This window comes from Canis lupus, chromosome 18 (genome assembly GCF_003254725.2).
Source record: "Canis lupus dingo isolate Sandy chromosome 18, ASM325472v2, whole genome shotgun sequence".
Lineage (NCBI taxonomy): Eukaryota > Metazoa > Chordata > Mammalia > Carnivora > Canidae > Canis > Canis lupus.
Window position 1 is genome coordinate 42,892,380 of NC_064260.1, and position 21,521 is coordinate 42,913,900.

General features: G+C 40.2%; 1 protein-coding gene, 1 non-coding gene and 1 pseudogene across 2 annotated transcripts in view; 2 read left to right on the top strand and 1 right to left on the bottom strand.

Annotated features, from left to right (window-relative positions):
- AMBRA1 (autophagy and beclin 1 regulator 1) overlaps positions 1 to 21,521 on the top strand; it is a 170,132-nt gene that overhangs the window by 88,215 nt on the left and 60,396 nt on the right.
- On the top strand, positions 7,728 to 7,800 carry TRNAK-UUU (transfer RNA lysine (anticodon UUU)). Its single transcript has one exon. It is a non-coding gene; the product is annotated as a tRNA-Lys (tRNA).
- Positions 16,749 to 17,247, bottom strand: LOC118351278 (ATP synthase F(0) complex subunit C2, mitochondrial-like; annotated as a pseudogene).

Here is a 21,521-nt window from a genome sequence, read left to right on the forward strand (position 1 = left end):
TTTGTTCTGTAGCACCAACAGATGGTAACCTGAGAGTCCTTGTGTTGATAATTTGATGGTCTAATGTGTCGTCTGTTGCTTGTAGTCATGTCCCTCAAGTGGGGAAGAGTAAAGGAATCACAAAGCTGGCATGTGACGAACTATTTTCTGTCCTCCATCAGGACTTGTGTTGATAAAATGCATATCTGCTCAGCAGACCAGGTGTTTGCTTTTGTGTAACCTTGGCAACATTGAATTCTCAAAATGTAGTTTCTGGGCCAGTAGCATCATTACCTTGGAACGTGTAATAAATGTAAATTCTTGGGCCCTACCCCAGACCACTGAATCAGAAACTCTGGTTGTAGGCTCCAGGAATTTGTGTTTTAAAAGAGTCTAGATGATCATGATATACTTAAAATTTAAGAACTCACTGAGCTAGGAACAGATGCGGAGCCAGAGGCATGGGAAGAGATGAGGTGGTAATACCAGGAACCCAAGATAATCAGTGCTGGTGAGGCCCTGCTCTATAACTCTTCTTCATCTGGAGCTGTTAATAATGGGGAAGAATGAATTCTTAATTACATACAGAGTACTCAGCTGGCATATCAGCTATTTTGATTCAATGAGCATTTATTGAACTTTTATTGTTTATATGGTACAGTATTAGGTATCCAGGTGAAAAGACATGATCTCTGCCCTCCAAAGCTTACCACCTACTAAATTGGTATCATGCTAAACACCAGACTGGAAGTATAAACAGAAAGCTGGCTGTGGGAGTTCAGTACCTTAAAGTATTTCTGTAGCAGAAAGTAGGAGGAATTGACCTATAACCTCTTTCCCAACTTCTTTTTTTCTTTTTAAAGATTTTATTTATTTATTCATGAGAGATACAGAAAGAGAGAGGCAGAGACACAGGCAGAGGGAGAAGCAGGCTCCATGCAGGGAGCCCGATGTGGGACTTGATCCCAGGACTCCAGGATCACACCCTGAGCTAAAGGCAGACACTCAACCACTGAGCCACCCCGGCATCCCTCTTCCCCGACTTCTTAACCAAGTTTCCACCTATTCCTCTTCCTTCTTCCAAAAAGAGAAATGTTAATGTCAGCATATCTGGATTGAGACCACATTGTTTACTTGTACTTTAAATTCTCTGTATTCTGGGGCTTCCCTAGACATAGAGTGATCTCAAAGTTTATTAAGTTCTTAGAAATACTAGTTATTATGACGGTGTTAACTGAAGGTGGCCTCTAATCTTATGTACTTTGTAATGTCAGAACTTTTACTTCTGTCTTCTTAGGTTATGACTGGTTTGCAACCCTCAAAACAAATGATACAGTATAGAAATCTAGGGACATCTGGGTGGCTCAGTGGTTGAGCATCTCCCTTTGGCTCAGGTTATGATCTCAGGGCCCCTGGGATGGGGTCCCAATCAGGCTCCCCAGCCTGCCTCTCCCTCTGGCTATGTCTCTGCCTTTCTCTGGTGGTCTCTCATGAATAAGTAAATAAAATCTTTAAAAAATATATATAGAAATAGATAGAAATCTAAAGAGGAGATGTAAAGAAAGAAAAAGCTAAATGTAAGGTGAGAGCCCATATTTTCTAGTAGAAGCAGTAGACAGACAGTCTCTACTTTATTGAAGATTAGAGTTCTAACACCAAAAAAAGACTTGGAACAATCCTTTTGCTGGCCCATCTACTCCATCAGTTTTACCCACATGATCAGGATAAATACTGGAAGCTAATAAACCATGCTAACCTTCCACCTCCTTCTTTTTAAAACTCTGAGCTCACATATGCTTTTCTTTTTCTTTCTCTTTTTATGAACTCAAGCAGCCTCATTTATTCCAAACTGGCTGGAAATGCCATGGAAGCTGGCAGACAGCACCTCTCACCCTCTTTACCAAAGTAGAGCCAACCTGTGGGTGTTAATTTCCTTACTTTAACAACTTCTGATCTGCAAGGCCAACTCTTCCCCAGGGTCCTTGTGCCACTCAACTAGAAGCCAAAAGCAAGCACAGATATCTTGGTATAAGCCATGATGTGGAAAGAGGCACTTGTAGGTGGGTGACCAGGGACCTTTTGGAGTGTAGAGACTCCCTGGAGGTGTTTCTTTTGGAGTTTTTACCCCAGAGCCAAATAGTTATCCTGTAACCACAGCTTTTCATTATTACAGGGCAACTGAAATCAGTCCCTTGGTTTGTCCTAAGCCCAGTTCACTGCAGCTGTATGCACCATGCAGAAGGGGCCCAGCTTCATTCCTCTTGTCTTTAGCAGTGGAACAATATTCTTTGGGAATGCCTGCCTGGAATTCCTAAAGAATATAGTCCTGATTTTTACTCTTGAGGCTTATGGCTGGTGAAGCACATATCAGGAGTATTTCTTCATATGCAGAAAATTTAACTAGGCTACAAAGGAGCAGAAGGAAAGGTGAACAGAAGGTAAAAGATCAAAGTTCCCAGTAGGAACAAGGGTATTGTTCAGGAAGGTGAGGTGTTCTTTACGCATGTGAGGAAGATATATCATTTATTTTCATAAATCTGGCTAGAAAGGTAAATTTTCGTGAGAATCTGCCATATTGCCAATGGCTGCTTTTGGTAAAAAAAAAACTTACTAGTTTTTTCAACAGCAAGATTCCACCAGTTTTTTTATTATAATATCCCTTGGACTGGTAACATAAATAAAAGGAATGACATGGAAATACCACAGTCACTCCTGCCTATTAAAGTTTTACCTGGGCAAATATGTCAGAGGCTGTGCTGGTTCTGTAGCAGCACTTAAAGTTATCTAACATTACCCTGCGCGCTGAACTGGCAAAAGGAGTGGTGAAAAGAAAGAACGTGGTAAGTCAAGCTTAGATTTGACCATGAGCTAATATTAGATCACATTTGCAAAATGTAATGGTTGTAGAATATGGTGCTTCAAATGTGGTTTAAAAACAAAAAAAATAAAAAATAAAAAAAATAAAAAATAAAAACAAACCAGAAAAACCAAGGGCAATTACTATAGGCCAAGTACTGTTCTAAGCACTTCTCATATATTCACTTAATCTTCACAACATTCTAGTGATGCCTTGTTACTACTCATTTTTGCAGATGAGGAAACTGAGGCATAGAGGGATTAAGTAATTTGCCCAAGACCACAGCTAGTACTTGACAAAGTGAGAATTAGAATGCAAGCAGTCTGGCTTTAGATGGGGACTTTTCAAACAGAACCATCATGGGATGTGGGTGACTCCCTGTTGGTAGAAAAACAGACTGAAATTTAAACTCTGGCCTCACTTAAAGAGAACAAAAATAATTTGTTTGGCTCCCAAGACTGCTGCTGGGTAGGGGGCTCCGAATTCTGTTATATTCTTGTTGCAGCTCCTTTCCCCTAGAAAGGGGGCCCTGTAGAATTGCATTCCCAAACAATGAATCCTGAAGAGGTAATTACACTGTTGCCATCCCATTGGGAAGAAGGCTGGGGCGGTGATTACATTCCAAAACAAAGCTGTTCGGGTATAATTGCACTGTGCTGCTCTTATCAGTCTGGGGAAGGCAGGCCTCTGGTCTCCATCCTCATTTGTTTTTGAGATGAAATCCGAATAGCATTCAATTAATAGGCAAGACCCAGGCACAGGGAAGTCAGCCAAAAGAGCCAAAAGGACATTAACTTGCTATTGCATTTTCCTTCTACTTAAGTTTTGCAGACCTTACAGTATCAGCAGATTTGAGGGAGAGCCCATTTGAGAAAATGTGCTTGCTGCTAGGGTTGGAGACCCCAGTTTAGAGGCCGTGCCTCAAAGCTCCCATTGGCCTTTATGCAAAGGAGAGATGGTTGGGTAACAGTGAAATTTCCCTCTTCCATCAGTAGCTTTTGCTCTGTCAAAAGATGGTCCCTCCTTCAAATCTTTCTCTAAGACTTCTAGCATATATGTTTTTTCGTCATGGATCGGAAAGCTGCTCTGTTGTTCTGTTGAGATAATAAGACTGACTTTTGTTAAATTTCAGCAGTAATCTCTAGATCTGTCCTGGAAGAAGAAACACCAGTAATTTAATTGTTTTGTGTTATGATTCAGAGAGCAGAAAATGGCCGGTGGCCTCTTAGGCATGCTTGTTGAAATAGAGCAGAGAAGTGGGAAAGATGGATGTTAATGGACTGTGGGTTGCACAGACCCTTCAGAAGTGGTGTAGTGTTGGGGCGTCTGACTTGCTAAGTCAGGTGAGTCTGCGACTCTTGAGCTCAGGGCTTGTGAGTTCGAGCCCCACATTGGCCGTAGAGATTACTTTAAATCTTTAAAAAATTTAAGAAGTGGTGTAGGCTTGCATCAGTTAGCTCTTCCTGCCTCACAAACCACCCTAAGATTTTTTTTGGCTTAAACCAGCATATTATTTTCCTCAAAATTCTGTGGGTTAAGTGTGCAGTTTTTCTGATATGGGCCAACTTAGCTGCTGTTTGTGGTCAGTTGATGGCTTGGCTGGATGTATATGGTCATGATATATAGGCAGAATAATGACTTGCCAAAGATCTCCAAATCCTAGTTCCTAGAGCCTGTGAACGTGTTACTTTCTGTGACAAAAGGAACTGTGCAGATCTGATTAAAGTTACAGATTCTGAGGTAGGGGAGGAATTATCTGTATGGACCCATTCTAATCACATGAACCCTTAAAAGCAGAAGAGAAAGGGTAGTCAGAGATATACAATGATAGAAGATGGGAATGGCCTTCAGCTGCCCATCAACAAGGAAATGAGGACTTCAGTCCTGCAATTGCAAGGAACTGAATTCTGCCAGCAACTCAAATGGGCAAGGAAATAGATTATCCTGTAGAGCTTCCAGAAAGGAACAGAACTCTGCCAACACCTTGGTTTTAGCCCCATGAGACCTGTATTGGATTTCTGACCTGCAGAACTGAAAGCTAGTAAATTTATGTTAAGCCATTAAGTTTGTGGTAATTTCTAATGGAAGCCATAGAAAACTAATATACAGATGGCTTTGTGGACATTGTCTGGCAGTTGGCAGGCTGGTTAGCCTCAGCTGGGATGATTTATCTCTGTTCTCTTCGTGGGTAAGTTAACTAATGCTTCTTCACGTAGAGTCTCGGGATTCCAAAGAGAAGTAAGAGAGGTCAGGCCTCAATGTACAAGCACGTTTCAAGTCTCCAGTTATGTCACTTCTGTTGTTCCATGAGCTAAAAGCAAGTCCGGTCACCAAGCCTGGAGTCCGAGAGGTCACTCTCCAAGGGCATGAATACAGGGAGGATTAACTCATTAAGGGCAATTACTGTAACATTGTAGCACAACTAAGCAGATTTTTGAGATCTGTGGTAGCCTGGCAGCTCACTCTAAACAAATTGCCTTTTTTTTTTTTTTTTAAGTGTCCTTACATATACTTGAAAGTTTCAGCATACCAAGGGATAGAGGTGTATCGATTTGGAATTTTAAAGAAACATCTTGGCTTAGATCATTATTTGGATTATTCAGAGACATGAATTTAGAAATTACATCCAAATAGAATGCTAGGGCAGCCCAGGTGGCTCAGTGGTTTAGCATCACCTTCGGCCCAGGGCATGATCCTGGAGACCCAGGATCGAGCCCCACGTTGGGCTTCTTGCATGGAGCCTGCTTCTCCCTCTGCCCCTCCCCCCTCTCTCACTGTCTCATGAATAAATAAATAAAATCTTTAAAAAAAATAGAATGCTAGATCCTGGTTTTCTAGACATAATGTTTCAAAAAAACTACTTTTTCTCTTTCTCTGTTTTCTGGGATGTAGCCCTCTATTTTTGTGTGCTAGAGGGTGAAAAGATGTGCAGAAGAGCTCTGTGGGTGGTTGGGCCCCTTGGGGCCACATGTATTTCTGTGTAGGAGTAAGACTGGCAGGATTAACAGTATGAGCACTTACTAAATTGGCTGTCAGTGAACCTGTACCTGTGGCATCGTTTATAATCCTTTAACAGAAGCAACTTGGAAGAAAAGTTCCTGAAAACTAAGGCAAGGGATCTTTGTGTGCCCAGTCACTGTGATATGTTGTACTATTTTATACCAACTGTTGGGAGAAACTAGAATAGTTCTCAAGCATAGGATTTAGTTTTTGACTTTATTGATGAGATTGGTAAACAAAATAAAACTGTGTTACGGGCTCCAAATGTGAATGCATAGATTGGACCTCAGGCACATAGAGGCAAATTTCATATTTATCCATGATTCTTTTAGAACTTGCCTTGATGTTCTTTCAGAGCCATCTCAATGACTGGTAGGATGCAGACTCTGCTGCAGGTGAGCCCTGGATTTTGTGTTGGGCAATTTTGTAAAAATAGGATAGCTTATGTACGAGAGAGGTATATACTTACCGTTGGGAATTTTAGCTAGCTTGGATGAGAAGTTCATCATCCAGCTCAACAGGGTACCCGGTATGCTTATTAAACATCTCTTTGCCTTGCCTTAAAGCTTAGCCAAGATTCAAGAAAGGACCATGAGGCAGAAAGGGAGCTGCTACTGCAACTTGAAATGTACATGTGTGACCATGTTTGTTACTAGAAAGTGGAGAGAAGTGATGTGTTCAGCTGAGCCTGGGCTGGGGAAAATGCAGATTCCATTCCCAAAAGGAGGTGGAGCAGTGGTGTTCCTTGGAAAAGAAGAACAACACTAGGAATGGAAATGTACAGACTGTTTAAAGAGCTTATCTCTTACTGTCTGATAAGAGGCTTGAGTATGTGGTGATAAGACAGCCAGTGTCCTTCTTGGCTTCTGCTTTGCTCTTTGGGTCCCTTTCCTCTCTTACCTTTACGTTTATCTCTCATGGGTCACAGAATTTGAACTCCATTTTCTTTCAGGTAAAATGAATGCAACTAACATAAGAGGTGGTAACTGAGAGTTTATAAAGCCACAGAGTGTTTCTTGGTCTGACTATTTTTATTGATTCTGCTAAAGTGATGTGACAGGGGAAAAGTGTTGAAATGTTCTATTGCTTATTAGGTAAACGAATTAAAACTGAAAATATCAGTGCAAAGCTGAAATAAGTTTTTTCAAGTGCCCAGTTTCTCCACCCTTATGTTCTAGTTGAAGAGACTACAGGGATAGCTTAGGAACACCTGCTCTAAAGAATTTTCCAGCTATTCTGATCTTTGTCTTACCTCGGAAGAATTTTAAGGTCTTAGGGGGATAGAAGCAGCCAACACCATGGGTTAGCTTGGAAATCTTTGGATTACCTCTCTACCACTATTATCCAACCCAAGCCATCCCTAAAAATATGCCATCTAAATGAAAACAGTGAGCTTGCTCTGCTGGCAGCTTCCAGACTACACCTGTCCCCACCCCACCCATTAAACTGTGGTTCCTAAGACTCATTTATAGATTTTCTCAGTCTGCCAATTGGTACAAGTAACAGGAATTGGCCATAGAATTTGGAGATTGTAGTGGTGAAAGAAAGACCGACTGTATGTTCATTTGCCTCAGACTTCATGTATACTTTTTGTCCCTTTCTACTATTATTTCCAGATACTCTGTGTTTTAAGTTAGTTATCATAGATTTATTAGTCTTTGTTTTTAAGCACAAGTAGAGTTATCTACCTTTTCCTTTATGTTATTAGTGTCTCTCCCAAGTGGGAGAGGGGCTTTTATCAAAAAGGCTAATGCAACTTCTGGAGAGAGACTGTGTTCTTTTCTGACATTTAAAGAAACGCTGTTAGAGTTTAGAAATTCTGAAAAAAATAACTTAGTCCTGGTTTCGGGGAGGGGGGTATCCTTTATTTAAAGATGCCTGCTTTTGGAGTGCCTGTCTGGCTTAGTCAGTAGAGCATGTGACTTTTGATCTTGGGGTTGTGGGTTCAAATCCCACATTGGGCACAGACAGAGCTTGCTTTAAAAAAAAAAAAGATGCCTGCTTTCTTTGCCCTCCTTATTTCAAATGTCATAGTCTGCTATTCCACCTTCTTCATCTGGGACCTTAGTGTAAAAGTAAAAAGTAACTGGTAAGAATTACGGGATTCTTAATTTCCCTAAGCTAAGCAATGTTGGTCACAATTTGACTGTTTTACATTTTACAACTTTACATGACTCATAATTTTTGTGTGGGGAGTATAAGGGGAAACAAAGTATCAAACTGGGAATGGCCTAAGGGCCTTGTCTCTGAAGGAAAATGTGAAAAATGAATCCTTAGGCCTTTTCATTGTGGCAAATTGAATTATCCTCAGAGCTCCTCTTATATCTCCTCTTATATCTTGTCTTTCCTTCATTGGACAGTTTGCAGTGCGAGGGTGGGGGAGCTTTTTTGTGTGATTAATAAACTCAAAGAATATTATAAATGAATACAGGTGAGATTAAGGTTCAGACTACCTTCCAAAGAAATGCATGCCTCTTTGCTCCTTCTTCAAAATAGGACCTGGTTGAAGGTCCTCGAACTCTTGATTCTTTCACTTTTGGTCTCCTTTGACTTTGATCTTTTTAAATGTTGAACACTAGGAAATCTCAAGGAGTTACCTGTACTGCTTGCTTTTGAGAAACCAAAGATTTGAATTCTTTTAATCATGATTAATCCTTTGTATTCCAGATCATATCCAGTATTGAACCCTGGAGGCTGCCTGCCATCTAGGTTGACTAGGATTTTTGTTTTTGTTTTTGGTTGACTAGGATTTATAGTTAATTGGGTTACCACTATTCCACTCTCAGAAGGATCTAATGTACTTTATTATTTATTTATTTATGCTGTTGATAAGACTTTTTTTTTCATTTAACAATATATTCAGTCCACCCCCACTCATTTTCTCCTCTCCTCTTGTCCAAGCACTCAGGTTGATCCTGTGAGAACATAGCGCAGTCCTCTCCTTATATTATAGATCTGTGGAACATCTCAAGTTGAGCTTTAAAATTTCTATTTCTCAACTATATACTTTATTGCTTCTCGTCTGGCTTTCTTGACTTTTGCTTTCTTCTCATCTTTCTGCTCTAGAGACCATGTCCATCACTGTCACAGTTTCCCCCACAAGTAACAGGAAAATAATTAACTTTGTTCTGTTACAAAGCTTTACTCAAAAGATAGAATATTTATCCTATCAAAGAAATGTGTTGCAAAAATGCAAGCTATCACTTCTCTAGTTTTCCTTATGTCTCTTCACCATATCTGAAGTTCTTATCATCAAACCAGACTTCATTAGTCTCCTTTTTCTCAACAAGTTTTTTTTTTTTTTTTTTTTTTTTCTTTTTCTTTTTCTTTTTTTTTGAGAGGCATAGTGTCTTTCCAGCTCTGGCTTCCTTAGATCAAGTCGGTTGTCTCTTTCTGGCTATCATAGAAGCTGTCATTCTGATGTGATACAGGAGGATATAGTCCTTACTGAGAGTGCCTTTGGCACTGTTTGTCAATTGCTTGCTTCCCTGTGATGTTACATTAAAGTTTTAATTAACCACTTAATTTGAGTTGACTTCTTAGTTGAGGAAGTTTTCTTGAAGGCAGGCTGACTTTTGTTGCATAGCCTAGCACACTGGCAGGCCACCAAGTTTAGATCAGTGTATAAAATGCACATTTGCTAAAAAAAATGTTTTTAATTTTTAAAAAAGATTTTTATTTACTTATGCATGAGAGACACACAGAGAGAGAAGCAGCGACACAGGCAGAGGGAGAAGCAGGCTCCATGCAGGGAGCCCGATGTGGGACTCGATCCCGGGACTCCAGGATCATGCCCTGGGCCAAAGGCAGGCGCTAAACCGCTGAGCCACCCAGGGATCCCCTAAAATTTTTTTAAATTGTTGATTAGGGACTGTGAGGAAGTCACATGAGTATTGTAGGGTAGGATACAAGTTGGTAGGAGTGAGAGGTAAGAGGCTGGTGTTTCCCAGAACATGTGAAAAGTTAGTCTGGTGAGTGGGTGAGTGAACAATCTGGGCTTGGGACAATAGCCTGCTCATTGATGCAGTACCGAAGTCCACTAGATAAGCACCATAAAACATTGTCTTATTATTACTGTGTTTTTATGATTGCTGATTTGAGTGTTGTTTTGAGTCTTTTAATTTCTGCCCCAAACTGTAGTACCCAGGTGTGTGTTGTAAACACAAAAAGACTTGGGAACTACTGATCTTGCATGTTGGAACCTGAACTAGAAGTTGGCAGCCTGGCTGCCATTGTCATTCTGGCTTCTTTGCTATATAATTTAAGTGAGTCATTTAGTCTCTGTCCACTTGAAAGGAGAGGATGTGGTGCTTACCTCCATGTTCCTTCCAGGGATTAAGTAGGAAAAAATGGCAAAGCACTCAGACTTCCTTTGGAAAAGATATTATTTGAAGTCAAGAGGAATAAAAGTAGATCTATGCCTTAGCACCCAGATTATTTGCAATACCTAAACTACGTAAAATACACTGGGACTGCCAACTTTGGATGTTTTGGTGACAGGAACACCTCTAATGCTAAGAGGCAGGCTCAGGTGGCTGAAAAGGATCCATCTCAGCTTAATAAAAGTTGTTGCTAAAGAACATTTGGCTTGTGCTAGGAGTCCTTGGGACATAAATACTTTCGGAGCATAACAGAGATGATGGCAGCTGCTGTAAGGAGGGAGGTTGGGCCTGTCCGCGGTTTGCACATCATCTTCTCAGGCTGAATGTAGTTCGTGACATGTCCTGACTGCCTGGCTAATTATTATTTTGACCTCTTTTCTAAGAATTTAACATCAAAGATCTTAGGCTATTTGCCACTCCTTTGTAAAAGTTAATATGGTTGTGAAATGAAACCTCAAATATTGAAATAAAAAGTTATTCCTTAACCCCTTTGAGAGATTAAAAATGCCAACATAATCTTAAGGAAATAGCTGATAAAGTAAACTTTTATAACTGAATTTATTACTAGCTTGGGGAGAGGCCATATAGCTTAATAATAAGGGCAGCTGAATTCAAATTCCCTTTCACCTCTTAACTAACTGGGTGACCAAGAGAAAGTTGTTGAACTTATCAGAGCTTAGTTTTCCTCATCCGTAGAATAGGGAAGGATTCAGTAACACCTTTCAGTAACTACCCTGTTTATTTAACTTGCCAACTCAACACTCCTTGCATTTGCCATTGCTTTTCCCTGTTGTGTAGTTCTCTATGGTACTTGACATAATTTCACATGCTCTGTGGTGAACTCATTACTGTTATGTTTCTCCTCCTCTTCCCTACTCCTCCCAGAATGTAATTTCCATGAAGGCAGGAATTTTTGTCTGCTTCGTTTATTGTCTGGCAGGAAGTAGGCACTCAATAAATATTTGTCTAATGAATAACCAAACTTCCTTTAAGGTAATTATAAAGATTTAATGAGACTCTTTTCTTGAATGAGAACTTATTGTAACCCTTGGCACATAATAAGCATTCAGAAAATGGTAGCAATTATGAAGTTTTCCTCAGAAGATAGTGTAGGTCTTAACTTACTTACTTGATTAATGTAAAAGTATTTTGCTATATGTTTTTGAAAAATGAACATAAGGGGCGCCTGGATGGTTCAGTCAGTTGGTTAAGCATCTCCCTTTGGCTCAGATCATGAACTCAGGGTCCTGGGATCAAGCCCCATATTGGGCTCCCTGATCTGTGGGGTGTCTGCTTCTGCATCTCCCTCTGCCACTCCTCTTCCTCCCCCCTTGTGCTCTCTCTGTCTCAAATAAATAAATAAAATCTTCAAAAAAAGAAGAAGAAAAACATAAATCACAGTGATCAATTATAACAGAATACAAGGTATGGGTATTAGATGACTGTAACTTTATTTTTATTTATTTAAGAGAATGAGCAGGAAAGAGAGTGCAAGCCAGGAAGAGAGGCAAAGGGAAAGGGAGAAGCAAACTCCCTGCTGAACAGGGTGTCCCAATGCAGGGAGGGCTCTAGGACCCTGGGATCATGATCTGAGCTGAAGGCAGCACCTTAACCAACTGAGCCACCCAGGTGCCCAAGATGATTATAACTTTAAAAAGTGAAATATATGTTGCTATGTCTTACTCTTAGATTTATTTTACTGTCAAGGGAACTTAGCTTCAAATTGTACTTAGGATGTATAGTGTATTTACAATATTTTTCCTGTCTTCTCATATTTGTGTACATATTTTCTTTCTCCTGCTAGGTTATTAGTTCCCTCCAGTCTAATTTGTTTTTTGTTTTTCATATTTCAAGTCCCTAGTGCTTCTGCCATAACCTATTTTGCTGTAATGCAAGGGTTATATTCCTAAGACATTCAAAGTAATAAAAAAAATCCTTTTACAAAAACAATGGTTTCATCGTGGGGAGGAAGGGGGTAGAAGCTAAAGTTTAACATACAACCAAACCTATTACCTAGGGCACTTTAAATTAAAATATATTACAGCTATATGTAGAGAAGTACAAAGCCTAAACCAACTAAATCTAACATTCGATTACATCTTCCTTTTCCTTATGAGTGATGCAGGGGCCTTCTTGGTTTTTATGACTACCAGCATACACTGCTTACTGCAGTCTTTTCACCTTTGCCACCCATTGCTTTTACAGTTCACACACCATTCCCAGAAGGCAGCACTGTTTCTCAGCCAACATTCTTTCATTCAACAAATGTCTGAGGACTTGCTATGTACTTCTCACTATCATGTGTCCTGGGGGTATAGATTCATGTTTTTCCCAAGTGAACAGATCATTCAAGGTTTGGAGTAAAATTTTGGTTCCCTAATTAATTGATGCAATTTAGGTTGTAAGAATTTGCATTTTAGTTAAGTTCTTATACGTTGAAATCCCTCAATGGATATTATTAAATTAACTAAAAGCTCACAAAACCCTTTCTCTCTTCCGTTCTAAGGTGATTTTAGAGCTGCTTCAAATTCTTGGGAGAGAAATTTGAACATATAGTTAGGCTGAGTGACACAGTTTTTTAAGATTTCCTCTTTACTTTGGTTCTACTGATCTCTCAACTTCATCTATAAGAATACGGTGATCTCTTACCTTTTTTTGTTCCATCACAGTGATTTAGCTCCTAAATTAGTGACTTTCTCCTAGTCCTCATTCATTTTTACTTCTCTCTTTTTTATTAACTGAGATACAATTCACATATAAAATTCACCCTTTCAATGTGTACACTTCAGTAGTTTTTAGTATATTCACGAAGTTGTGTGACCATCATCACTGAGTAATTCTACAGTATTTTCATCACACCAAATAGAAGCCCCATACTTATGAACAGTTGCTTCTTATTCCTCTCTCCCCACCCAGTACCTGGCAGCTACTTTCTGACTCTTTGGATTTGCCTCTCCTGAATATTTCAGATAGATGGCATCATACAATATGTGGTCTTTTGTGTATGGCTTCTTTCACTTAGCATCCTGTTTTCTGTGTTCATCCATGTGGTAGTGTGTATCAGTACTTCATTTCTTTTTGTAGCTAAATAATATTCCATTGCATGGATAAGCCACATTTACCCATTTATCAGTTGATGGGCATTTGAACAGTTTCCACTTTTTGACTTGTTATGAATAATGCTGCTATGAACATTGATGTACAAGTTTTTGTGCAGACATATGTTATCAGTTGTCTTGAGTATATACCTGGGAGTGGAATTGCTGGTTCAAATGGTAACTCTGTATTCAACTTGTTTAAGAACTACTCTCTCTTAAACAGTATTCTTTGATCACTTCTCTTTGAAAAGCTTTCCTTTCCCAGGTTCCCTTTCCTCCTGTCCACCAGCTTCATCCCATCTTTCCTGTTTGCTTTCGTCTTCTTCAGTTTTCCTACTTGTCACTTTAAAGAAAATAACTCAGACATTTTTTTTTAAAGATTTTTATCTATTTGAGAGACAGCGAGCAGGAGTGGGGGGGCAGAGAGAGAAGCAGGCTCCTCACTGAGGATGGAGGGACAGGGCAACGAGACAAAGGATCCCAGGATCCTGGGATCATGACCTGAGCCCAAGGCAGATGCTTAACCAACTGAGCTACCCAGGCACTGCAATAACTCAGACATTTTAATAAATTCTTTTCACTTTGGATGGCCCCCAGCCATCCTCTGTTTAATGTTTCAAAAACCAAACTTTCTTTTTTATAATGTTTTTCCCCTCCCTGTTTTTGCTAATGCCACCAACATTCTTCTTGACCCTGAGTTTTTATGGATTCTTACTTCTCTCCAGCTCTGCCATCTTCTGTTCTCCTGCTGTGTTCAGATGGTTCATCCCTGATAGAATCTCTCACTGTTCCTTTCTTTCTCCTCTCACTGTTCTAACCCTGTTTCTGTTAACTGGTGGTGCCCTGCCTCTTGTTGTCCCACCTCTGAAATACTTCGCCAGAGTACACTTCATAAAATGTGATCAGACTTCTGGTAAACATTAAGGAATGAACACCTGTGTTTATCCCCACCCTCTCCTAAATCCCCTCTAAAATGACAGTGAAGGAATTAAAAATACATGCTCATTGTAGAGAGAAAGGGAAAGAGATGAGTTGTGAGTGACAAGAAAGAGCCTTTCTCCCGCAGAAGAAACAAAACTGTATGTGAAAGAAATACAAGCTTACTATACTATTCCTGCATGCTGTGAATATTTATATAGTCTTAGTACTGTAAATAATTAATGTTATTTAACCTAAAAATGTGTTAAAGCTATTTTGGAAGGATGGGGGAGGAAAGAGGGTGGAAGAAATCATCTCCCATCATAGGAAGCCAGTAGATAATAGCCAAAATGGAAAATTTAGTGACAGTAGAAATATGACAGTTAATTATCAGAAGAAAATCAGCTAAAAGATTTGAGAAGTAATTGCTTCTAGAGAGCAGAAATCAGGGAGAGGATGGGGCAAGAGGCTGCTTATATGACTTTATTAGTCTTGTAATACTCTTTAACTGTTAAAATTATGTGTATGTAGTGCTTTGATAAAAATTAAAATTTAAAAGCTATCTACTTTGTAATTCCTTTACACAGAAATTTCAAAGGATTTCTATTTCCTGCTGCACAGATGACAAATTCATTGTCTTTTTTCAGCCTGAGTTTTATATTCTTTCTATGAGCCTTTGCTTCCACTGAACTGATAATAGCCCTTGAATCCTGACTTGCCTTGAGCAGTAGCCTCTTTCTACCCTGAGCCCTTCTTCTTCTCCTCTCCTAATTTCCAGATCCTATTACTCTTTCCTTTAAGCCCAGCTCCTATTTCCACTGTAAATTTTCCAAATCTCCCCTCCCCAAGCCCACTGACCCCTCCTATACGGCTGTCTTATCTCTCCAAATAGATTATAGGCTCCAAGCAAGGAAAAAGGACATCTTATTACCATTTTATATACCTCTTCCACAGTGCTATGTGTGATAGATATCTGTTTAATATTCAGTCCTCACTTAGCCATCAAAAACTTTCTGTTTTGAGATCACTGTTCTTTATTCTGGGCATGTCTCAAGACTCTGTACTTTGGTCTAAAAAATCTCTCTATCTTTGTCAGCCTTAGTGAGGTTGAAGGCCAAGGCTTTATCTCTTTGCCAGTGATACTGTCGTTGATAGGCAGTGTGCTAGTCGTTTTATAGAACATTACATAGACAATCCCTAATCTCCCAAACCCTGTGGATTTTTAAGCATTTCAGAAGTTTTGTATTATTTGAGAGAAATGCTAATTTATTACTACCATCACCACTTCAGGGATTTATGAACCTTCTCCCTTTATACTCCCTTGCCTTATGATCCCCTGCACTGCAAAGAACTGAGAAAAACAGAAAATAAAGCCCTCTGCAATTTCTGCATTCTCTTGGCACTTGAAGAACAACCACCTGGCTTTACCTGTGCCCTAGAAAGACTTCATCGGTGATATGTTCTCTTCCACTGAACTGGAGCTCCAGTGTGACCTGAAACATTTAAGTCACTATTTTTTAACCCTGCAGAGGTCGGTGAACTCTGTAAGAATGTATGTTAAAACGCTTGGACTCTCCTCTCAGACTAAAAGGTATACATGTAGCTGTATTAAAGTGTACCCAGGATTTTGGTTTTATTCAGGTATGATAAAGCCAACATATGATGAGAACATTGCCATTAAAAAAAAAGATAGTCTGTTACCTAAAATTCCCAGAGTAAAGGAACACACCATACTCTGCAGGGCCATGTGGGGAAGTATTGCGGTCAGGCAGAAGGAGGTGCAGGGAAAGCGTGAGCTAGAGCCCTTCTTGGGGTTTTCAGAAGGAATGGGTGAGGCAGAGTTGATATGCTGAGTAAATTTAGGATTAGATAGCCTGAATAATTTTGTCGGGCTCTGGGCTGTGAGGTTGTCCCTGGTTGTCCATACCTAGCCCTGGGGTGATTTAGGGCAGAGGAAATAGCCGTTTGCTGTGTGAGTTTGATAAAGAAAGTGGTTGTCTGTATGGACTCTGTTGGTTTGCATGCTTGCAGGCAAGTTGTTTGCTATCTCTAGGAATTAGCTGGCCCAGGGAGGGGCAGTCCCTCAGCAGGCAAAGCAACCAGGATGTCAGAACACCATAAAATACAGAAAATAGAATACACAACTAATATAATATTGTACACACACAGTTTTATTTGCTATTTCAGTGGGTTTTTGACCTCCTGAAGCCCCATCTGTAGACCCCAGGTTTAAACTTCACCTCGGGCTCTACGGGCTCCGCGTCTTTGAATACAGTATTTGAGGTTAGTTTTCCTCTTCATAGGAAGGTCCATAGTTAATTATCCAGAGAGAATGTAGCAACTGTTCAATTTTTTTATGGTAAAGTGTTTCTTTCTGCTTTTTTTTTCTTATTGATACAGTATTTATTTGTCTTCCCTCCGTCAAACCCTAGCCAATCATTTTCCCCAGGCTACCTGGGGAGGTACAGGAAAAGGAACATACAGAGCAGACAAGACATGGGAGAAAGAACCTATGGGAGGTGGAGATGACTCCTTCACATGGCAAAGAGGATGAGAAAGGCCACCATCAGGCAAAAGAGCCCCATGGCCTCCGAGAGGGCAAAGCCCAGAATGGTGTAGGAGAAGAGCTATTGCTTCAGAGAGGGATTCCTGGCATAACCAATGATGAGGCTCCCAAACACAGTCCCAATTCCAGCCCCAGAGCCAGCCACCCCTAGAGTGGCAGCCCCTGCCCCAATGAACTTGGCTGCTATGTCAATGTCCCTTGAAATGGCGCTGGTTTGGAAGCTGCAGCTAGGAATAAGTGAGGTCAGGGGATGTGGGGCTGCCAAGCTGCGGATGCTCTTATCTGTCAGTGTCTCCGGTGGTTTTAGCACCACTGCAGACAAGGATCGGCTCAACAGCTGAGAGGTGCTCCAGACCAAGAAGGGGGTGGAGATGAACTTTGCACAGGCGTACATTTTCAGGGGATGAGGAGCTGTAGCAGGAGAGCTGCTCCCAGTGCAGAGACGACCGAGAGTCCTTCTGCTTTCTTTTGACTTTTATACTGGGAGCTTATTTGTGGGTATTTTGTGCCAAGAGGGATAAGCCTGCATCCCTAATTGCTGCATCAAGTCTGTGCTCACAGGGCGTCCTGATGACATTTTAAATACATGGAAATTTTTGAATGCATGAAAACATCTAGTGCTGATTCTCTGCTGCATTTTTGCTCTGGCACCTGCTCCTCTCTTCTTGGAATTTATCTCATTGCCTAATTCTGTACATTGTCTCCAAACCTTTCATTAAGCATTGTTGGAAATTTTGCTTTTTAACCTCAGCATCCCTGCTTATCTTTTGAACAAAAACAGAACCATCTCTGACTACCAGGCATTTCCTCGAGTGAAAAGCTCCCCATCTCGCCTTTTCTGACTTTTCAGAGCATGAAATGGTTGTGCTAATCCTGTTGGCCTTAAGGCAAGAGCCTTGCAGAGTCAGACAAAGAGGACTGCCTGCTCCCAGCTTGGATCTGCCAGAGTCCGGATGCAGAAACTTTTTTATATTATACTGACTTGCAGTCAAAAATATGCCCACCCCTGCTTTGTTTTGGCTGCAGTTATGAAGGAAGTAAATTCTTGGGAGTGTTTCCTCTGCATGTAACCATCAATTTCTTTGTGCCCTGACTACTGTACTACGTAGGTTTTCAGAGGTTGGGTGCTTTCCTAGAGTTTTAGCAAACAAAAAAGGGGTTTCAGGAAGTGTCCTAATGGTTGAGTGGATATTTCTCAAGGCAAAGGTACTTTGGCTCTAAGTGAACAAATTGGGTTGCACCTACGTCCTTTGTGCAAGATGCTCTGTAGGACACGAGGACAGAGAGGTGCTTACATCTCTCAGAGGGATTTACAATAAGCCTTACTGCTAAGGGACTAACAACCTAGTAGTGAGAGTCACACTTGTTCAAGTGGTCATCAGCATCTGTATTTAATGTGGAGTTACTGTATATCTTCTGTGGCAGAGCATCAAGATACCTCATCCAAGGATGAGAAAATTTTATGTGTCCTTCCGTCAGAAGAATCCATTTACAGTGTACTGTGGGGATTCAGGTTCAGGGAAAGTTTAGAGTAGATACAGAACAACTATGGTTGGTGTATAGATTTTGAGTTGAACCTCTGGTGGACTGAATTTTATACATATCCTCAAATAGAATGAATAATGGCAGGGAGTCCAGCTTGGGCAGGAGGACATGGGGTAAGCAGAAGGAATAGGTGGAGTAAGAAAGATAAGCAGACTGCTTAGGGCTTCCAAAGAGACAATCATATCAGGTTAGTGAGATCAGAAAAGACTTCAGAAAAAAAGAATTAAGAGAGTACTTGAGTAGGGCTAGGGGATCAGGGGATTTTAGTACACATTTATTAGAAGAGAGGGGAAGGAATTCTGCTTAGTAGGAACAATGTGAGTCTTGAATAGAAAACCAAGGCATCTTGCTCTGTTTAGGCAACGAGGAGCCATTAAAGTTTTTTGAATAGATGAGTGACACAATCACAACTCTGCTTTTAAGAATAATCTGGCATTGAAAGATGGATTGAGGGATCCCTGGGTGGCGCAGTGGTTTGGCGCCTGCCTTTGGCCCAGGGCGCGATCCTGGAGACCCGGGATCGAATCCCACGTCAGGCTCCCGGTGCATGGAGCCTGCTTCTCCCTCTGCCTGTGTCTCTGCCCTCTCTCTCTCTCTCTCTCTCTCTCTCTCTCTCTCTCTCTCTGTGACTATCCTAAATAAATAAATAAAATATTTAAAAAAAAAAAAAAAAAAAAGAAAGATGGATTGGGGCAAGAAGAGTAGAAGGGAAGATAGATGATTTTGTAAGGGACAAGGGCCCATCACTTGGTGTTAACTACAAAATTATTTCACGATGTTACTCTTACCCTAAGGGGCTTATAGAGAAGTTGGCAGCTTATTATGCATTCTTTATGATGACCAGCAACAGTCTTGAAAAACCGTGTGTACTACCATGCTCACTGGTTTGCAGGCATCCCTGAAGTGTTACGGCAGGTCCACTGTCCCCTGAGAAATCCATATAAGCAGTTCTGGCAGAAAAGACAAGACTAAAACATATCTTAATCTTCTTCTGCTTTCCTTTGTGTAATATCTCTTTTTAAAACTAAAAATTTGCCACAGGCACCTTTCAGAAATTTATCTAACCTGGCATTAAAGTATACATTTCTTGTCTTCAAGGTAAGATGTTAGAAGGCATCAAGATAGTATCTAAGAGAAAAGCTTGGGGCTGGGCATCTGTTTGTACTTTTCATTGATGCAAGCAGACTGTTCCTAGTATGCCTGTGGCTTTAGAGTCTCTGCTTTGGTGGGGTACAAAGTTTGTGTGACCATCTGCCATTCATAGCCACCTGTTAGATTGTTTCACCAGTGCAGTAGTTCAGGCTGTACATGTTAGAAACCTGATTCATCAAGACTCAGTACAAGTTTCTATGGGCAAAAATCTTTACTAAATCTTTACTTAAATCAGGAATTCTAAGTAAATGAAATGTGGCCATCTCTACCCACCTTTGGAATTTTGTGGGCTCCATATCCCAAACTATTTCACTTTAGCCAATTACTGCCTTGCCCATACCTTGTTGGATAAGGTTTAAGAATGTGGGAAAGCATTTAGAGGTCTTTCTTTTGTGTCCCCATCCCAGTTGCTTGCTTGCTTGTTTACTTCCTCCCTTCCTATCCCCTTTATCCCTCCCTTCAATCCTGAGACATTTTAACAATACAGAAAGGCATAAAATATACAGGCATGTATATATATATATATATATATACACACACACACACATACACATCAAGCATTTGTCTACCCCCAGCCGAGATTTAAGCGTTGTTAACCAGTTTGCCCTATTTGCCGCAGTTTTTCAAAATAAAATCATTGCAGTTGAAGTTCCCTTTGACTTCCCTAATTATATTTCCTGTTCTACAGAGTCAGCTCCTATCATGAATTTGGTTTATATAATTGCAGTCCATCTTTTATAATTTTTTTTTTAAGATTTGATTTATTTATTTGAGAGAGTGAATACAGGGGTGGGGAGGGGCAGAGGGAGAGGAGAGTCTCAAGTGGACTCTGCACTGAACATGGAGTGTAGCTCAGGGCTTGACCTCACCACTCTGAGATCATGACCTGGACTGAAACCAAAAGTTAGAGACCCAATGCGCCACCCAGGCACCCCTATAATTTAATATATTCATAAAATATCATTGTTTTGTGAGGTTTTTAAAAGATGTTTTTTATTTAGAGTGAGAGGGTGCAAGCAGGGGGATAGGGAAGGGACAGAGGGGGAGGGAAAGCACTTGGAGCAGACTCCAGGCCAAGCTAGGAGCCTGACACAGGGCTCAGTCCAAGGACCGTGAGTTAGTGACCCAAGCTGAAATCAAGAGTCCAAGGTTTAACCACTGAGCCACCTAGGCACCCCTGTTTTGTGTTTGAAGAGTTGTATTTATATAAAGGGTATCATACCACGTGTATCATTTTACAACTTTTGAAATTTGTCATGTTTTTAATCAATCCACATTGACACAGTTTAATTTGATTTATTCCTTTTAATTGTTACATAGTATTCTAATATTCACATACACACATTTTCTGTCTATTCCCTTACTGACAAACATTAAGTTTTCTAGATTTTTACTATTATGGCATGCCTCAGACTTCTTTTTTTGACATATCTCCTTGTGTATATATGTAGCATTTTCTCTAAGATATTTACTCCAGGGATGGAATTGTGCTGGCTCCTTTTTTAGTCACATAGCACAGATTATTTGGCTAACAAGACATCACTTCTCAGATGTATGAAGAGCATCTCAGGGCACCATTCTGATGGGCTCTCAGTGAAAATGGAAAACTTGGAGTTTGTGAATTTTATTGCAAACCCAGGACCAAGGAATATTTTCTTAAGTCCTTCAACTAGTTAGCTTCATGGAACAAATAAATGTATGTATTAAATAAATACTGGAGTTATTAAATAGCAAAATGTGTAACTTTTTAGTAGATCATTATAAAGGGTAACTCATCACTCTACCTGCCCTTTTACAATCCATAAAATAATACAGGTTCATTGTAAATAATTCAGATACTATCAAAATATGCACGGTAAATAAACGTCTCTTCATCTTATTCCTGGTTGGTTTGGAATGTGTCTTTCTAAATTTTTTTCCATGCACAATCAATACATATGTGTACTTACTCATCTATATAGTTTTCTCCATTTTATTTTTTAATGGAGGTGATATTATATAGAACAATAGATCAAGGACAGCTT